The sequence below is a fragment of the Theropithecus gelada genome, chromosome 3, assembly GCF_003255815.1.
Source record: "Theropithecus gelada isolate Dixy chromosome 3, Tgel_1.0, whole genome shotgun sequence".
Classification (NCBI taxonomy): Eukaryota; Metazoa; Chordata; class Mammalia; order Primates; family Cercopithecidae; genus Theropithecus; species Theropithecus gelada.
The window spans coordinates 156,830,829-156,844,908 of record NC_037670.1 but is presented as its reverse complement, the minus strand read 5'-3'; the positions used below and the strand labels follow the sequence as shown (position 1 = coordinate 156,844,908).

Sequence of the window (14,080 nt, the reverse complement as noted above, 5' to 3'; positions counted from 1 at the left end):
TGCCAGGTCCATGTAACAGGGACACTGTGACACTAGCAAGCCATGTTGGTCGTGTGGCCATCCTGTTCTGCCACCCAGTGGGAGGCCACCTGCCCACTGCCCCCTGGCTCTGGGCCTGCGAGGGCTGGTTGGCGACAGTGGTGGAGGGTGGCCCCCTGGCCCTGGGCCTGCGAGGGCTGGTTGGTGACAGTGGTGGAGGGTGGCCTCCTGGCCCTGGGCCTGCGAGGGCTGGTTGGTGACAGTGGTGGAGGGTGGCCTCCTGGCCCTGGGCCTGTGAGGGCTGGTTGGTGACAGTGGTGGAGGAGATCCACCAGCCTCCTTCTCTGCCTCACAAAGGCTGAGGGGGCTGCATATCGTCCTGGTTGGGGTTTCAGTGATGAAGTCACTGGGGGGAGCCTCCCATAGTCTGGGAAAAGAGGTCTTTGGAAAGCTTTCTTGGGACATTTCCTGGAGTTGTGTTGGGCGGGCCCGTCAGAGCTGGTGGCATTGTGTGTAGCCTCACATCAGCCTCCTGTAGGGTTAGAGGTTCAGCCTTCTCATGGAGCTATTTAGGGTCAAGGCCTCTGGGTTAATTCCTCAGTGGGCTCTGACCCACCCTGTGTTATGGAGGTGCTTGGAGACCCATGGAAACAAAAGAAGTGAAAGAAAGAAAGTCTTGTCTCCTGGCCCCCACAGAGCCTGGGTGAATCTCTGCTCCCCAGAACAGCAGGACCAACTACGAACCCCTTATCCCGCTCTGAACTTCCCTGTTGCACTTCCTGAGTCCTGCCCCTTGTGAATGGAGCATGTCTGATGCAGACTCGCCTGGCTGCCCTGGGGACTGAGAAGGGGTTTGTTTGCAAGGGGGACTGAACACCAAAAGTCGGCAAGTGGGTCCAGTTGGCCATTTTCTCCCTCCTGATCCCTCAGGTCCTGTCCCCAATGTCAGCCCCCAAACACCCTCTTCCCCCTTCTCTGCCTCTTCCCTCCCACCCCACAAAGTGAAGCCACAAACTTGCATTTTGGAGTCGACAGGCAGATTCCTCCGTCATCACTATGCGTGGGGTGGGAGGAGGTTGGAGAGAAGAGTGGAGAAAAAGCCAGGCCAGGCAGGGGAAAAAAGTCCCAATTTAAACCCAGGCCAATTTGGGAATTCAGCTGACACAGCAAGCAAACGCGATCAGTAAGAAGCGAGAGGGAGATGATTTATGTTTTGTGCCTGAGGATCCACGGAAGACTTTCAGGTGTCATCAGGGCCCCCCAGTGATCTTTAGCAGCAATTAGGGCCCCCTCCCCTCACCGGCCTGCCTGGTTTTAGGCTCACGCTGCCACCTCCTCCCCTGAGTAGGGGAGATCTTAGAAGCCTCTCTCCCTTGCCTGATTTCTCTTTTTCAACTTTCACATTTGGATGAAAATGGGACACTGGCATTCCCAAGAGAGAACGTGATTGAGTGCTGGGCTCCTGAGAGGGCAGTGCATTGCCAGCATAGGATGCTTAGGTTTGGAACCTCCATGCCCTTCCCTGCTGCTTTTGGGGGCCAAGCATAGCAGGGGTCAGGGCCTCTGAGTCTGGGGCGGGGACCTGGGTTCTGTGTAGTGGGAGAGATCATCTTCTCTCATCTTCCTGCTCCAAGCACTGTGTCCTGGGATGTTGGCATGGAAGGGGCTGCCCAGCCTGCCCTCTCTGGCTCTGAACCACACAGAGAGCCAAAGCAATGCAGCTAGCCAAGAAGAGATGCTCTAGGTTAGCTGCGGGAGAAGAGAGATCCAGTTATTACATATTTGCATGGTGGCGGCGGGTCAGCTGAGTGTTTTGTGTTTTGTTAATGAGCTCTTCAACACTAGCTCTCTGGATTGAGGGTCAATGGGTGGGCGTGCTCAGCACAAGAAATGAAGGAACTGGGTCAAGGACACACAGTTTCTGGCCACGCTGGAGGTGGCATTCTCAGCCAGACCTGTCTCATGCAAAGTGATGGTGCTGTGGTAATAATGTAGGAGGTGCTTCTCCTGGTCCTCGGATGCCTCCTTGTTAAACCTGATTGATCCAATGGACTGAGCGGCTCGGGAGCCGCCTGCCCTTTGCTCTGCATACCCTGTGATGGCAGTGGCCGGTGCTACAAAGTGAGAAAGCAGGCTTTGAGAGGGGAGCTGTGTTTTTGGCAGAGAGTACTTCCTGCAATAAGATGATTAGCCAGCCGCCCCTCCCATAGTGGCAGCCTGCAGCAGCACACTGCCCCTCTCCACTGTGTATATGTTGGATTAACTAATAACAGGAAAAAGTAAAGAGATGTTCTCCAAGGCATTTAGAACTTGGACTTTAGTATCTTAAAGCCCTTTCTCCACCTTTAAAATGGAGCCCCTCTGCCTTGCTAGGGTGGCTGCCTCGTGTTAGGTGAGTCCCCCAAGTAACTTTTTATAGCTTTCTGTCTCCCCGTCTACTGTCAGGATGTCTGTCACCTGTCACTCCTCACTGTTGTCACTGATCCTGTCTGATGCAGCTCTCCTGCTGCCATTTAATTTGTTCTTTTTAATTTGCTATGGGCTTGGAAACAGATACTCAAGCTTATTAGACTTGTGTATAAAATAAGAATAAAGAGGTGTTGTGTGATTACTCCAGGGACCTGCTAAGTCAAGTGCATTCGCTTTGGTATGTAGGCTTGAGATTTCTATTTTACTGTTTCCCAGGTCATTTCTGGTATTTTCTAGCACCTGGCTGTGTTCTCCACTGGGGAATCTAAGGCCAGTTGAAGTGCAATCAGGCAAAGTGACATGAACCATGACAAGGACTGCTTACTTTTATACCCATCGATACTATATTTTGAAGCCTCTCCAGCATCTCCCTCTTTTGCTTCTCTGAGAGATGCCAAGTGCCTTCTGGGGAATTGGCTTTTTGCTAAAAATTGCTGTTGGTAATTTGCAGGGACTTAGAGCTGGTTCAAGTGTTTGAAAAGATCCACTCGTCTCAGCAGAGGGATCCAGCCAGTTTATTATGAAAAGTTTTATCCATCTTCACTCCTCAGCTGTCCCCAAGTTCAGTTCTTCCCCTCCTCCCCAGCATGGCCACACCATCTCTGAGCCCTTCTTTATTGGCTTAGAGGGCACTTTCCCTTCCTTGAATTCTCCAATTCTGCCCCGTCCTGGTTAAATCCCACTTCACCATGAACCTTCCCTTATCCTACATGAATTTCTCCAACCTTTTGCATCTGTTCAGCAGTTCACTGATTTACTCCACAGGTATTTATGAAGCCTTTGGTACTATATCACATCTGTTTTTAGATTTCATGTGTGTGTCACACCTTCCTCCATGAGCAGAGGTTCTCAGCCTGGGCTTCACGTTAGAATCTCCTGGGGAACTTTTAAAACTCTGATGCTCAGGCTGCACCCTAGTCCCATTAAATCAGACCCTGGAAGCACATTTTTTTAACTTTGCCTTTTGAGATAATCCTGGATTTGCATGCAATTGCAATAAACTGTACAGAGGTATTCCTGTACCCTTCACTCAGTTCTCCCTTCCACATGGCAGCATTTTGCATAACTATAGTACAATATCACAAATGGAAAATTGACTGGTACAACCCACCAAGCTTATCCATTCAGATTTCACCAGTTTTTGCATTGGTGGGTGTGTATTTAGTCCTGTGCAATTTTATCACATGTGTAGATACGTGCCAGCCAAGGGTCTCTCCCTTTTCCACAGGTCCTGGAGACCTGATTGGAGATCGTGCATGTCAGGTCGCTGGAGTCCTCTTCTGGCCCGCTTGCACAGATAGCTATTTGCAGGGCTCGGGAATGAAATTGAAAATAGACCAAACAATGTGACAGTTTTCTCCTGCTATTTTTTCTTCCACGAACAGAATGTTCAGCATTATTTTTTTCTCTTTGTGCAATACTGCAAGTGAGAAATAATCTGATTGGAATGCTGGCTTATGCTGTTTATAAGCCTGCAGTCTCCCGCAAGCTGTGCACAGGGAGCTTTCCCGAGGAGGACATCTAGGGACTTGCAGGATGAAAGGTTTGGGGAGTCTCTTCTGCCACACCCAAAATCCTGGTGAGGCTAGGAAGAAAATGCGTGGCATGCATATGGATGGTACCCCTGGAGGCTTCTCTTTTTCCTGGGAGTGTTCTCATGCATTTTGCCTGAAAACCATCAGGGCCTGGGAAGGAAGGGTGAGCGTGTCTGAGACTGGGGTACATTATGTCTCAGATTTTGTCTGCTGAATAGTGGGGAGGAGAGACGAGGACCTTAAGCTACCTGCTTGATTTTGTGAAACATATGGAATTTGAGGCCTGAGATGGACTGGCTGTAGAGAACATAAGAGCCTGGGTGACAGGTGGGTCGCAGGACAGAAGGATACTCTTCTGCATCCTCCTAGGGACTCCTTCCTAACCTCAAGAGAGGGGACAGAAAAGCATCATAATTGTCAGTATCACATGGGAACTTGGAGAAAGTGAAGTCCTTTATTTCCTGGGAGGCTTTAATCTGAGGATGTTAATTCCTTCCTTTTTTTTAAGAAACACGTATGGATCACTCACTCTGTGCCTGGTATGAAGCTTGGTTCTGGGGCACAAAGCTAACAAACACAGGACAAACTAGGCATTTGTCTGTTTAGATGTGGATGAATTTTATTTTATTTTTTTCTCCTGGGGTAGGAGGTGAACTGGGTGGGGCAAGGGAGGAAGTTGATTATTTTGATTTATTCCAATTTATGAATGCCCAGAAGATGTAGGTATGGGACAATCTGATCACAAAGGTCACATTCCTCCCCTTTTATGCCCATGAAAGTATTCTAGATCTCGGTTGGATTGTGAGTTACACAGGTGAAGGCAATTTGTCAAAAATTCATCAAAGTGTGCACTGAAGATCTGCACATTTCACTGTGTGTAAATTTTACCTTAAAAAAAATCACACTCCAAACAGAAATGGAAAAGAAGCAGTGAAGCCCCAGTTAAGAGCAGTCCACTTTCATCAGGAATAAAACCTGATTTTGAAATTTCGTTCTAATGACATTTTCAGATGCCAGAGCCCACTACAGTGAATATACCTGTGGCCCTGCAGCTCTGCCCTCCAAAGCACAGACGTGTGACCTTCAGCAAACTCACTGCAGCCCTTCCCGGGTGTGCCTGTTTCTGCTTCTGGAACACTCCTCCCAGACCCCACTAGGACCAGCGTGGTCCCGCCTCCCCCGTGAAGCCTCTCTTGATCTCTCCAGTCAACCAAAGTGATCTTTCCTTTTTTTTGCTTCACCTGCATTGACTGCCTTAATATAATGTGACTCTTATTATTCAGAGTCTTTCATTCACATTTACTAAATAAGCCAGCACATAGAAAGAGTGTAGAACAGTGCCTGGCACAAAATAAATGCTCAAGAAGTGATCATGACTATTTTTGTTGTTGCTATGTTTTATGCTTATGATCAGTCTCTCTAAGGCCTGTGTCTTTGACTGACATACAAGCCGATAAGTCTTGTGGGGACTGGGTTGTGTCCCTTTGGTGACCAGTGTGATGCTGAGCACTTGCGCCCGTTTGAATCCGTTGGAATCTGCAAAACCGTGTGTAAATACTCCAGGCAAACTTGAAGCCCGTGGGTGTAATAGAGACATGACTGAGGGAAATTCTAGCAGGGACCTCTATACTTAAATGCAGCACCAATCAGATGGCATGAGGTGGGAGGGGATGCCCAGGATTCTAAGACTCTTGTCCAGCCCTGCTGTTGAGAGGTCTTGAGAAAAACCTGGTGCCAGGGCCAACCGAGGAGTGGATGTGGCAGCCACAAAGGCCATCTTTGTGGACAGCCTTTAGAATCTCCTGTGGGTGTCCTGAGGTGGGGTAATAAGATGCCACTTGATGACAACAGCCCTGCCTTTCAAAGTGACACTTGGCAAAGGGACATCATGACAATGACACCTGCTCATCAGCCCTGTCCACCTCCAGTTGGCGAGGGCTGGGCCACCGTGCTCATTAGGTCGGCATCTGTCCCCACCAGCCTGCCGGCAGCTGATGCTCGTTAATCCTGGAGCCCCGAGCCTACTGGGCCGAAAGAGGCTGAGCTTTTAGAGCCATTTATGGCAATGGCCTCAGTGAGTGCTGCTAGATTGATTTATAATTGGGCTGAGGAGCCTCCCTGCATCCCCGGAGCCCAGGCTCTTAAACTGGGCCAGCCCGGGAGGGTGGTTTTGGCTCACTGGTTTTGTGAAAAGGACAAATGCAGAGCTGGGGTTCCCATCAGACCCGGCATGGATGGTGTCTCCACAGAGCTGACTCCTGCACACCCAGGGGCCTCCTGGCTTAGCCGCCTTGGGCATGTGGTTCCTTGTTGGGCCACCAAATAGAACCTGTGATAGTGAGGACGTGGACTCTTCAGGAGAGCAGAACACTCAACAGGGTCTTCCTGGCCGGCTTTGGGATCAGTCCTCTGAAGTCATAACAGTTTCACAGGAGAATATCAATAATGAAAATGGCAGATTATATTTATTGTCTGTTTTACATCTGCTTGGCATTGATCTAAAGGTTTCAAATGGATCATCTCATGCAATGAAGCAAGAATTATTATCAGGCCTCTTTGGCAGATAAGGAAACTGAGGCACCAAGGGTTCCATAACTTGCTCAGGGACACACCGTACTAGAGGCAGAGCATGGCTTTGGACTAGGTGGCTTAGCTTGGGGCCTTGGTGCCTTTACTTTCTGCTGCTCCAGGCACGGGACTTGGCATTCCCAACCTAAACAATGGGTCTGATGGATTGTCAGAGATCCTGGGAGCCTCCATATTGAAATGGCAGTGCCCAGGGTGATGAAAGAGAAGGTGACTGGCAGTCAGAAGACTGGAATTCCAATTTCCTTCTGGCCGCTAAGCAGTCGTGTGACTAGGTATATCACTTTTCTCCCCTGTGCCCTTCATCAAATAGGCATACTGTCCTTAGTTGTTGCTTTTAAATAAGGATATCGGCCCACAACAGATATTAAAACACTGAGAAAATAATTAATAATGATGACCGTGACTGCCGTTGACCCAGTAGGAAGGCCCCCAGCATAGGTTGAGAGCTTGAAGGAGAGCATCATATTTCAGGTGGTAGAGACAGTGGCCTTTTGACAGTCTAGGAGCTGCTTCATCGTTTGCCAGGATGAATCCCTGGTTCTCTCTGTTGCTGTCTTTCTGTGTCCTGTGGAATTTCCCGGATTTGGGGGAAACTGATGTCTACTCACCTCTTTTGGTCTTTTCTTTCTCCTGGCATGGGGCTCTCATGAGTGTGTGGTAAATAAAGCACCTAATGCCACCTCGTTCCCCTAATTCTTCCTACTACCTGCTCTCCACTTCCCCTTGTGTCTGTTTCTCTCCTTCTGCTGGTTCACTGTCATCAAAGACACATCTCAGTACCCAAACTGTGCACCCAACTGGCTTCATTGCTGCAGGTTTCAGATCAGCTCGAGTGATGGTGGTGCTTTTTACGGCAACAGAAGCTGCTGATGCATAATTCAACAAACAATCCAGAATTGCATCAGAATCCAAATTACTCACATCAGAAGGATCTTGATGTTAAACACTGTCTCTTAAAAACCAACTTCATTCATGCCGGTTCCTGTGCTTTTATCTTCTAGTATTTGTAAAATTTGGGGGAAGACTGAGATGTGGAGAAGACTTTTAGCCTAAAACGGATGGCTGGGTATCCCTGCAGAGAATGCGGGTGGTATGATGTCCCCAGCCCCCATCCCTGGGCCAGCTGTCAGAGTAGCAGGTGTCTGTGTCTGGATCTTGGGGCAGGATTTCCCTAGGCCCCAGGCAGGTGTGGGGCAGGGTCGCCCCCGGAGGCTCTGGTTCCCACACCAAGGCAGGGTCTTTCCCTAAAGAAGCCAGCCAGCATCCTGCTTTACTCTGGAGAGGCTGCGTTGCACCGTGGTTAAGAGTGCACAGGCTTTGGGAGAAGCCGCCTCAGGTTCAAAGTCTGGCCCTGCTGGCCAGGTGCGGTGGCTCACACCTGTAATCCCAGCACACTGGAAGACTGAGGCGAGTGTATCACTTGAGGCCAAGAGTTTGAAACCAGCCCCATCTCATGGTGAAACCCAGTCCTCTACCAAAAATACAAAAAATAAGCCGGCCATGGTTGCACACACCTGTAATTCCAGCTACTTGGGAGGCTGAGGCATGAGAATTGCTTGAACCCAGGAGGCAGAGGTTGTAGCAAGCTGAGATTGTGCCACTGCACTCCATCCTGGGTGACGGGGTGACTCCATCTCAAAAATAAATAAATAAATAAATAAACCCAAAACCAAAGTCCGCCCCTGCCACTAATCAGTTGTTTGACCTTAGGCATGCTACTTAACCTCTCCGTGACTTAGCTTCCTTATCTATCAAGTGTGGATAAAAATAGGATGTGGTAAATAAAGCACCTTATTTGGAATCAGGATGCTAACTGGCTTCATTTGTTTCCCGGCCATGGGGACCCTGGTCATTCCTTCTAGAGCGAGTGGTTATGGATTGCACTTGCATCTGGGCTTCTTGCTTTTTCTGGGAGGCAAAGAAAGTCAAGTGTTTATCTTACAGTGCTGTTGCGAAAATTAGAGTTAATATATATGAGTGCTACATACGTGTGGCTATTTGTCTCTTCCAGAAACTTCCATAGATACCTAGGGAACCCGCGGGTCTCCCCATTCCTTTTATGAACTCCCCAGTTTTCGAAGCATGACATATACTCTTCAGTATCTGGACTGAGTCCCCGGAGTCCTTTCTGCCCATCCATGGTGGGGATATCCCAGGGGGCTGGCTGAGGGCTTTCTCTTGATGTGATCACTTTGACCACCGGCTCCCCATCTCTAGGGTGCATTTACCCTAAGCCTACTTTGGTTCAGCTGTGTGTCCCAGGAAGCCCCCAGGCAACATCACTGTCTATCTCCAGTGAGGCTTAAAGGATCCGAAATTTATAGCTCACCAAACTATGGCAGCTCTTGGGATACCAGTTGCCCATAATTTGCGAGAAAACAAAACACCCCCAAACAGTGAAAGCTTTCTGTGTCTTGAACATATATACAGGCAGAGGTATAATGGGAGAAACACTCATTTGGAATCAGGCTGCTGACTGGCTTCGTCATTTGTTTCCCAGCCATGGGGACCCTGGTCATTCCTTCCAGAGCGAGTGGTTATGGATTACACTTGCATCTGGTCTTCTTGCTTTTTCTGGGAAGCAAAGAAAGTCAAGTAATATTCTCCCCTCTTTACAAGAGGCTAATTGAGGATCCCAGCTTCCAGGCTGTCTGTCTATTAGAGGCAGCCTGCATGGGTGCCAGGGCTTAACTGACTGCTGCTTCCCCCTGGTTCTGCCCAGCAGCATGTCAGGGGGCACATGGCTAGACATGAGATGCACAGGTGGGATGTACATGCCAGCCTCCCTGCGATACTTCAAATAGGACTTTGTGCCCCCACTCAGTGCTGTATCATCAAATTTATGGGGCTGACACCCCCTCTCAGCAGGACTCTCTCTGGGGTCCCTCCCAAGGTTTCCATTGATTTCTTCCTCTTACAGCGCCTCAGACTCTAAAGAAAGTACTTATTCATCTTGTCCCCACTCCTCATCTTCCTTTCTGCCTGAATGGCCACCAGCCAGCCCCTTGTCCTCAGCCATGCCAACTAGCCCCCATAAAACCCATGGTCCTGTTATCCTGCAACAGCCGCAAACCGGTGATTTCTAGGAGCCTGGAGGGCAGGCTGTGACTTCCACTCAAGTCCAAACCTACACCTGAATGCTTAATTGAATGTTTCCCCCATTATTTCCAGGAGTGAAAAGTGGGTTATTTGGTCAATAGCTCTCCTAGCTGTTTATCAGCAGCTGTGGTGGCTACCTGTTTGCTGTAAGACTGCGGAGAGATGCAGCTTCACTTTTGCTGCAGTGTGCAGCCACACCTGTCCCGGAAAGGCAGAACTACATCCGCATGTGATGAGGCCCAGGATCCCTGAAGGCTGAGAATCCCCAGGGCTGGTCCCAGAGCTCAGCTGACTGGTGGATCAGAGCCACAGATGGCCTCAGAGAATTCTGGCAAAGCAGAGGGATATTTTAAGTGGGGGAAGAACGGCAGGAGCTCAGAGCAGGACTGCACACACAGTGGGTGGACCAGCAGCTTCCTCATGACTGGAATCCCAGGGCAGGGGCAGTGGGAAAAAGTGGGGAAAAGTTCTTCATAGATTCTCATGATTTCTTCCTGGGTTCATTCATGGCCCTGGACTCACACTAACTTGGTTTTAATTTCATGTTGCATGCAATGTGACTTCTAAAAGATGGCTAATCTTAGCACAGAGAGGTGAAGGAGTTTACCCAACTTCACACAGCAGGTTAAAAGCAGAGTAGAAGTGAAAACCCAGTTTTCTTTTCTTTCAAAGCAGTATTTGCACTTCTGGCAGCTAGAATCACAGACCCAGACAACAGGGACACCCAGGGTCAGAGAGGTGAAGCGACTTGCCAAAGTCATACAGTCTATTTGTGGCAGAGCTGGGACTAGAACCCAGGTTCCTACCTCTTAATCTAGTGTTTGTTTCACTTCTCACTCCAGATCACATTCTCTGGTCCCTTCACCTGCTCCCCTCATTAGCTAGGGAGGAGGGACCCTCCTAGGGACTGGCATCTGCTGGTGCCATCTGCACCAAATCGGCTTGGGTGTCTCGAGGGGGTAGGACAGAGGCAGCCCTACTGGCTGGGCACTGCTTCAGAGGAAACTCGGCCCCATCCCGGCCCAGGGGCAAGCTTTGCATGAGCACAAACTGTTCCCTTCCCCCACTCCCATGTGTCCTGGGTCTTGGCCAGGGCTTGGAGAAAAAAAAAAAAGAAATCTGGATGGCGGCTAGCCAGGCAGACTCCCAGGTTGTCAGAGGATTGGGGAAGGTCAGGCAGAGATGCCAGTTAACATAAAAAAAAAAAAAAAAAAAGGGTGGGGTGCAAATTAGTGGTCTGCGTCTCAACACCACTGTGCCTGGAATCTTTAATAGGTCTTGTCGTAAGTTGGCAGAAGAGCCTGGATTGTTACACAGCCCCACTTCTGAGTCAAGCCTGGGCTCTGCTGCCATGCTCTGAAGATGGCTCAGTGTCCTGGTGCCGCCCCGCTCTGCCAGTTTCATCCAGGCTGAACTTCAAGCCTTTAAATATCCAGTTTCTCTCTTACATGGACTCAGGGGCCGCCTCTTTGGATTCCCACCCTCCTCTCCACTTTCCTTGCCATGTCTGCTTACTCTTCTGCCTCTCCTCCTAGCCTCAGAGTTTCTAGAGAACGGGGACTATGTCTTGCTGCACTCTGTATTCTCAGTGCTTAGCACAGTGTTGTGTAGTGTTATGCTCACTAAATATTTCTCAGATGAATGAATGAATGAATGAATGAATGAATGAATGAATGTGTAGCTAACAAAATTAGGACTTGAGTGATGAGCTTGTTGGGAGGGAGGGTGCTGCCATGATAATCAGCCATGCCCAAATCCAGGTTCATATGTGGGGCTGTTTGCTCTTGACTCCTTAGTTTGACACCCAGGTTAAAGCCAATGCACCCTCTCTGGATCATGGGTTCTTGGGGTAAATCCCATTCACTGCCTTAGGTGCTGGGCTGATAATCAGATGAGAGACATAGTCTGGCAGGGGAGTGGGATTTATCACCCACTGCAGGAACCCAGAATGGGGAGTGGGAGAGTCTTCTTGGGTGGGTGGGGCTGGGGTCAGTGGTGATGGTGGGGGTGTTGGGGTCAGTGGTGCTGACAGAGAAGGTGAGCATGAGCTAGGCCTTGGAGGATAAGTGAACATTTCCAATGAAAAGGATGAAGAACAACATGAGAAAATTCGGAGAAGGAAACTGACAACTGGTATGGGGAACTGTAATAGTTTTATTTGGCTGGGGCATGGAGTAGGGTGGGATGGGGTAGGGCATGGATGCAGAGGAAGCTGTGAAGCACCTTCATGCCAACTGGAGGAGATCCTCTGCTGTGGGGCATGGGTGCTCAGATGGACACAGGGAGGCGGCATCTTCTAGGGCTGCTGGGTTTTGTGAATGATCACGCCTTTTTTGTCTCCTGGCCAGCCTGGGGTTCAACAGGACTCCAGTGTCTGTGTCCACTCACTGGTTTGAGATGCCTGGACCTGCACAATGACCAGGATGGCTGTGGCTCACAGGATTGTTGTAGCCTCCAACAGCGGCCCCTTCTCCTCAGGACAGCCTAGGCGAGGCTGAAGCCTGGCTGTTGCCACAGTAACTGCCAAGCAGGGCACACAGCAATGCGCGATGCTCAGCTCTGCACTGTACCTCGCTGCAAAAGAGCACTGAGGCCAGACAGCAACTGCCAGAGCCTCTGGGGCACCTGGCTACCTGCCTGGAGCATCACCCGCCAGGGGTGAGCCTCCTGCCAGCTTGGAGTATCATGACTGTGAACCCAGGAGACCTGGGAAACTCAGGGAGTGGCAGCCCTGGAAAGATTGTGAGGACAGATTGGGAGAAACAATGTCTGCACTTTTCAGAGAGCATCTGAAAGACAGGCCAGGGCCTCCTGATAGCAGGTGCACATTTACAGACCACATGAAGGCTAGTTAACTTTGTTGCCTCCGTGATACCCTTCCATTCCTACATTTCTTCATACATACACTTATTAGTGTAATAAATATTTTTCAAGTGCCCATGATGCCCTTGGCACATGGATGCTGCCCTCCAGAAAATTACGTTCTAGGAGGACAGAAATATCAATGAGTAATTCCCACGCACACTAACGTGTGCTTCTTCCAGGAATCTTTCTTTTTTTGAGACCGAGTTTCACTTTTGTTGTCCAGGCTGGAGTGCAATGGTGTGATCTCGGCTCACTGCAACCTCTGCCTCCCAGGGTCGAGTGATTCTCCTGCCTTAGCCTCCCGAGTAGCTGGGATTACAGGCACCTGCCACCGTGCCTGGCTAATGTTTCATATTTTTAGTAGAGATGGGGTTTCACCATGTTGGCCAGGCTGGTCTTGAACTCCTGACCTCAGGTGATCCACCCATCTCAGCCTCCCAAAGTGCTGGGATTACAAGCATGAGCCACCAGGCCCGGCCATTCCAGGAATCTTTTATTGATGCTCCAGAGCCTTGTGCCCTCCAAAGACTGTGGAGTCTGCCTCAGTGGCCTTCCTGGCCTCTGACTACTGGATGACCTGGACAGTGAGGACCCCAGCAGGAGACTAGTGGGGTGGAAAGGATAGAGGTTGGAGATTAATTCACACTAGTTCCCCACCTTTAGCACTCCCCTCCCACCCACTGTCCACCACTGCTGGGTAGCCTGGGATTGGCCGTATCCTCTACCTAAGATCACTTCTCAAAGTGATCTGCCCTACGCGATTCTCCTTTCAGCTTCCAATAACCATCCCCATTCCTTGCTCTCTCAGGCTAAAGGGTTATAAGGGTGCTTTACTTTTGCTAGCCCCGGGATCCTGCATTATCCCTTGAGGTTGCCCATTAGTTCACATGGGTGAACCAGAGAAGAAATTGGAACCTATCAGCACAAGCTGTCCCTAGTAACAGAAGACAAATGCAGGGAGGTTCTACTTCTTCTTCAACATGCTTTGCCAGTCACTATGGGGGAGATCAAGTAAGGGAAAGGAAGCGGGTTCCCCTAGCCCCAATTCTCCTGCCCTGAGCCTGATGCTGGGCATTGCATTTCCCATGTTACCTACCTGATGCCACCTTGCAGCATGGCCACACACACACGCATGCACACACGTGCACATACCTGCTCCTGCCAGCCGCTGGTACTCTTCCATCCTCCTGGCTGGGCACAGAATCTCCTTTCCACTAATGCTAACTGGCATTGAGGCTAAGCAGAAACTAGATTCCATCATCCCTTTGCTTTGCTCAAAAGGAAAAGGATGGGGTAAAAGGGAAACTCCCTAAGACTATGGTGCTGTGGTACAGGGAGAAATAACTAGAGTTTGCCCTCTGTGTTCCTTCCCATCCACTGCCTTCTGTGCTTACCAGCTTTTGAGTCACCAGCAAAGAATTTCCTGTCTTATTACAGACATCATTTTTCAACATTAAAAGCACAAAAGGAGAAAGGAAAAGCCTTAGCCCAGCTTGTGCCCAACCAATGTGAGGAAGTACAAGCTCCTTGGGACTTTCAAGGAG

At 49.7% G+C, this 14,080-nt stretch overlaps 1 protein-coding gene across 3 annotated transcripts in view; it reads left to right on the top strand.

Moving 5' to 3' along the window:
• The window catches only part of PLXNA4 (plexin A4), a 519,820-nt gene that overhangs the window by 237,628 nt on the left and 268,112 nt on the right, over positions 1 to 14,080 (top strand). The gene's annotated exons all lie outside the window — the stretch shown is intronic.